The following is a 6,541-nucleotide window of genomic DNA, read 5'->3' on the forward strand; positions in this document are numbered from 1 at the left end:
AATGGGAAAAGAAAAAACTTGGATGCTTTTCTTACCTGCACCAGGGTAGTCCTAGAAATCAGTGAGAATTCCCATTTGTCGTCAGAGATTCCTGCAACATAGAAGTGCAAGAGAGGAGACAATAAGCAGAGGCACAAGGCATTACTCCCAAATCACAGCTAAGCCACCATGCAACCCTGGCCAGCTCCTTCCAAACCCAGCTCCCTTAGCAACTGCAGTTTCCTATCCAACCAGACGGGGGCGCTGAGCTGACAGTCTTGCTGCTGGCAACAGTGACAGCCTCTGTGAAAGCACAGTAGATGCTCGTCCACTTGTCGAGGAGCATGCTGAATTCTTATCACTTTTGTGCCATCGTAAAGTCACAAAGCCATAAGTCGAACCATCATAAACTGGGGATTATCTGCAGTCCCTCCTTATCTGTGGGGGACATGTTCCAAGACCCCCAGGGGATGACTGAATAGTACTGAACCCTATATATACAGTACTATGTTTTTTTCTATACATACATATCTATGATTATGTTTAATTTATAAATTAGGCATGATAAGAGATTAACAACTAATAATAAAATAGAACAATTATAGCAATATGATGTAATACAGTTATCACGCACTGTGGTCATAACTTTTGCAGTTTCATGTGTGGCAGCAAAACTAGCAGGTATTTTTTTTCCTTCTTCATAATTTCACAGATAGAAGATTCGTTCTTACCACAGATGTTAGCGACCTCAGCATACTTTCTTTTTTCTTTCCTTATTAAGTTGAGAACTTTTACCTTTTTCATTTAAAGAAAGAATTTTATGGCTTCTCTTTGGCATATCTAAATTGCTAGCATCACTACTCTTGCACTTTGGGGCCATTATTAAGTCAAATAAGGGTGACTTGAACACAAGCTTTGCACACCATGGCAGTCGATCCGATAATGAACAGGGCACTTACTAAGTGACTAATGAACAGGGAGTGTATAAAGCATGGAGATGCAAGACAAAGGGACGATTCAGGTCACCCAGGTGGACAGAGCGGGACAGCACAAGACTTCATCACGCTACTCAGAACAGCGTGCAATTTAAAACTTACAGATAGTTTATTTCTGAAATTGTCCATTTAATATTTTTGGACAGTGGTTTGACTGCATGTAACTGAAACCACAGAAAGCAAAACTGAGTCAGGGGGCGGGGGAGGGGGGCGGTTACAGTAATAGCCTTTCCCTGTGGACCAGATGTTATACCAAACACTTTCATGTGTTATTTCACATTAGTGTCATAACACTCCACAACACAGGAACTCTTATTATTCCCATTTTATGTAAGACAAATCTGAGGCCTAGAAAAAAAACAAGTAAGAAAAAAGAAAAAAAAATCTGAGACCTACAGAGGTTAAGCAATTTGCCTAGCAGGCCAAACCTAATATTTGCAGGACAGGGGCACGAATACAGCTGAATGCATACTTAAAAAGTTATAAATGATCCTAGTGAACTATTAAATAAAAGACAATTTATTCTGCTATGTTGATAAATAAACCTTCACAGTGACTTGGAAGACTACATTCACATTTTTGGGCCTCTCAGAGTTCTGTACTAAAAGGTGGTGGGAGGCAGAGAACAGAACCCCAGCCCTGCCCCCTTCTCTTCATATCTCTAAATCTGTTTGCCTGGCAGGGCCTTGTGTCCTTGCACGCAGAGGTCCTAACCTGCATGCTCACACTCTGTTCCCGGGGTTCTAAACTGAAAAGTTCCCTCAGGTATCCAGCACAATGAATGGCAAAAGAGCTACATCAAAGCACAACAAAAATCATCACATTCTAGAATACCAAGAGAAGAACTTAAATGCTTCCAGAAAACAGGGTTGGGGTGGGGGAAAAACCCATACAAAGAATCAGGAGTCAGAACAGCACTGTATTTATCAAAGTCAGAAAAAAACCAGAGCAATATCTTCACAATTATGAAAGAATTCTATCCACAGCCAAACTACTAATTAAACCAGTAGAATAAAGCCATTTTCAGTGCCATTTAACATGTATGGCAGCACGGTAGCCAGCCACTAAGGTGGCCCTTAATGATTTCTACCTCCTGGTATCTGCACTCTTAACAAAGTTCGCGCGCACACTGAATATGGCTGACCTGTGAAACCATGGGATGTTGCAATTGACAATACGGGACTTCTGAGGCTAGGTCGTAAAAGACATTGGTGGTTTCTACGTTGCTCCTAGACCACTTGCCCTGCTGAAAACCAGCTGCTGTATCATGAGGACACTCAAACAGTACTATGGAGAGGTCCATGTGGTAAGGAACTGGGGCCTCCTGCCAACAGCTTGCACAAACTTGCCAGCCGGGGCTCCTCCAGCCCTGGCCAAGCCTTCACATGATTTCAGTCTCATGAGAGACCCCAAACCAGAACCACCCAGCTAGGACGCTCTCAAATTCCTAACTCACAGAAACTGTGAGATGATAAATGTTAATTGTTGTTTTGAGGAGAGAGGCTATTTCTCTTACTGTCTCTGAAGACAAAGAAGAAGTAAAAGCTGAAAAACAACAGGAATGAAGTCAGTGGCAAGACCAACTGGACGCCACTGACCAGGCCTGAGGTTAAAGATAACCCCCCCGCCCCGCCCCACCCCCGCCACTGTAACCACATGTGTTACCTATAGATCACTTGCTCAATCTATCACAACCCTTTCATGTGGACCCCGTTAGAGTTGTAAGCCCTTAAAAGGGCCAGGAACTTCTCCTCCGGAGAGTTTGGTTCTTGAGACGCAAGTCTGCCGACGCTCCTGGCCAAGTAAAGTCTCTTCCTTCTTTAACCCGGTATCTGAGAGGTTTTGTCTGCAGCTTGTCCTGCTACAGTTTTAAGCCATTAAGTTTGGGAATAATTTGTTACACAACAAAAGACAACTAATACAGACCTATTGGGAGGGGAGGAGCCACAGTATTTTATAGTTCTTCTAATCAAGATGTGAAGTCTACAGTCTAGCTCTCTACTCTAGAATTTGGATTTGGCTGACGGGTCATTATAGAAAGATTACAGACGTAAGGCTTAAAAAGCGCTTGTGCAGGCAGGGCGCGGTGGCTCACGCCTATAATCCCAGCACTTTGGGAGGTCGAGGTGGGCGGATCACCTGAGGTCAGGAGTTTGAGACCAGCCTGCCCAACATGGTGAAACCCCGTCTCTACTAAAATTATAAAAATTAGCCAGGCATAGTGGCAGGCACCTGTAATCCCAGCTATTTGGAAGGCTGAGGCAGGAGAATTGCTTGAACCTGGAAGGCGGAGATTGCAGTGAGCCGAGATTATACCACTGCACTCCAGACTGGGTGAGAGTGAGACTCCATCTCAAAAAAAAAAAAAAAAAAAAATTGCTTGTGCAATTGAGTCTTGCCCTCTCTTGCTCCTGGGAACTCTGCAATTATCACCATATAATTTAGCTAGGCTTGTCTGCTGAAGACACGTGGTCCCATCATCCCAGCTATCAGCCAGCATCAAGCAGACGAGAGTGAGACCATCCCAAACTTTCCAGCCCAAGCTGAACTGGCTCAGAAGAGCTAATCCACAGGATGATGAGAATTAATCAATGTTTGTTTTTTAAAGCTATCAAAGTTTTCAGGTAATTTGTTACACAGCATAAGCTAATTGATATAGCATATTTACTTTGTGTGCACCTCCTGCCTCAACCTCCCCACCCTAACCAGGAAACTATTGATGTGTTACAAGAACACTACAGGATGTGTTCAAAGCCTGGTTACCTCCTAACTTTACCTGGTCTCGGGCAAGTTAATTTACCTCTTTCAGCCTCAGTTTTCCTCATCTTCAAATTGGAGATAACAGTAGGTAATAGCACCTAGCTTGGTGCGATCTCGGCTCACTGCAACCTCTGCCTCCTGGGTTCAAGCGATTCTCCTGCCTCAGCCTCCCAAGTAGCTGGGATTACAGGCACGTGCTACGACACCTGGTTAATTTTTGTATTTTTAGTAGAGACGGGGTTTCACCATGTTGGCCAGGCTGGTCTCAAACTCCTGACCTCAAGTGATCTACCCGCCTTGGCCTCCCAGAGTGTTACAGGTGTGAGCCACCATGCCTGGCTGTACCTAGCTCTTAAAGTTCATGTGACAATTAATTGAGATGAACTACATAATGTGCTTAGCACACAGTGCTCACATAAATCATTAATGAAGGTAACAGGAAAAAAGTCAAAATGAGTAGATCTCCTGGGTAAGGCCTGGGTTGGTCCTTCAATAGTATAGTCTTGGCCAGGCGCAGTGGCTTAAGCCTGTAATCCTAGCACTTTGGGAGGCCGAGACAGGCGGATCACGAGGCCAGGAGATCGAGACCATCCTGGCTAACACGGTGAAACCCCGTCTCTACTAAAAAATACAAAAAACTAGCCAGGCGAGGTGGCAGGCACCTGTAGTCCCAGCTACTCGGGAGGCTGAGGCAGGAGAATGGCGTGAACCCGGGAGGCGGAGCTTGCAGTGAGCTGAGATCCGGCCACTGCACTCCAGCCTGGGCGACACAGGAGACTCAGTTTCAAAAAAAAAAAAAAAAAAAAAAGGACAGTTTTTCCAAAGAAAGGCTACCAAGAGTATCAGTCAAGTAAACATTTATTATGTTTGCCACATTCCAGGTCCCTTACCTGAAACTGACCTAAAAGCAGGAATAATTCATGGCACTGAGCTATTTTGAACCAGAACCAAGCTTGCTTATTGCACAAGTAACTAAAGTAGGACATCAAAATATTTTTGTTTTTATTTTTTTGAGACAGTCTTGCTCTGTCACCCAGGCTGGAGTGCAGTGGCATGATGACAGCTCACTGCAGCCTCACCCTCCCAGGCTCAGGAGATCCTTCCACTTCAGCCTCCCAAATAGCTGGAACCACAGGCATGAGCCACCATGTCGGGCTAATATTTTTTATTATTTTTGTAAAGATGGGGTCTCCCTATGTTGCCCAGGCTAGTCTCAAACTCCTGGGCTCAAGTGATCCTCCCACCTTGGCCTCCCAAAAGTGCTGAGATTACAGGCATGAGGCAATGCACATGGCCCAAAAAATATTTCTGAATAGAACTTGAAAATATGGATATTTTGGTCTATATTTCACCAGCCCCACTGAGCACTCCAGAGCCAGATGTGAAGGGAAGAGAGTAGCCAGGGTATCCCATAACTCTTTCTGTATCCTGTCTTTTCCCCACCAGGGAGTAGGAAAACATTCTATCCTGAAAACAAGATTATTTCACCTCCTTTTAATTATTTTGATCTCAATCCACAATATGAAAAACACATCATATTGTGCCTGAATACAAACTCAAAACTGAAACAAAAGTTTCATCAATTGAGACTTGAAATGTGTGATACATTGTTTTTTTTGTTTTGTTTTGTTTTTTTGTATTTTTTTTTTTTAAACGTTGATCACAATTTTCTATAAACGGATTTTAAAACCTATTGACAGGCCAACACCAGCTGTTTGAAAAAAAAAATACTCTGAAGTATCACATGGGGGAGGAATCCCTTCACTTCACAGGGGGTAAACTGGGTCTCAGAGAGATCAAGTCAGTTGCTCAAGGCCACGCAGCTAGTAAGTGGCTGTGGTTGGATCTGACCGTAATAACCATTGGGTACTGAATGCCTATCATGTGTCAGCCATTTGCTGAGTTCTTTTTTCTTTTTGAGACGGAGTCTTGCTCTGTCGTCAGGCTGGAGTGCAGTGGCGCGATCTCGGCTCAACTGCAACCTCCGCCTCCCGGGTTCAAGCGATTCTGCTGCTTCAGCCTCCCGAGTAGCTGGGACTACAGGCTCGCGCCACCACGCCTGGCTAATTTTTGTATTTTTAGTAGAGACGGGGTTTCCCCATGTTGGCTAGGATGGTCTCCATCTCTTGACCTCGTGATCCGCCCGCCTCGGCCTCCCAAAGTGCTGGGATTACAGGCGTGAACCACCGCGACCGGCCTGCTGAGTTCTTTAATTGCATTATTTCATTTAATACTCACTGTGATCCTATGAAACAGATACTATTCTTTCCACCTTACAGACGAGGAAACGGAGTCTCAGAATAGGGGAAATGACTTAAGGTGTCACAACGGCCAGTAGCAGGCCCAGGACTAGTATCTAGGTCTGGCCGTGCACAAAGCCCCGTGCTCTCAAGCTGTAACCCCGCTATCAAGAAAGTGGTTACGCAAGTGGGCCTGTGAGCTCTCAAACGCCTAAGCGTGCGCATGTGAGACAGCGATAAGCTCGCGTTCTTCGTCTCCAGGGCCTTATCATTCCTCACGCTTTCCTCCATCAGCTCGCAAAGAAACGTGGTGACCAAGGAAGAGAGCACAGACTCCAGCCTCGTTGGGGGAGGAGAATTCGAATCTCAGCCTATGAGTTTACTCAGCACACCCGTTTAATCTCTCGGTCCTTCAGTTTCCACACCTGGGAAGCTGGGACAGCTCCAGGACCGGAGTCTACACGAACTCTAGCACCCGGGAGGCGCGAGTCCAACGTCAGTTCCGCCCGACTCCGCCCCCGCCTTCTCCCTGGGCGCATGCGCCGCGCAGCGGCGCCTTTTACGACG

The sequence above is a fragment of the Mandrillus leucophaeus genome, unplaced genomic scaffold (genome assembly GCF_000951045.1).
Source record: "Mandrillus leucophaeus isolate KB7577 unplaced genomic scaffold, Mleu.le_1.0 Scaffold185, whole genome shotgun sequence".
Classification (NCBI taxonomy): Eukaryota; Metazoa; Chordata; class Mammalia; order Primates; family Cercopithecidae; genus Mandrillus; species Mandrillus leucophaeus.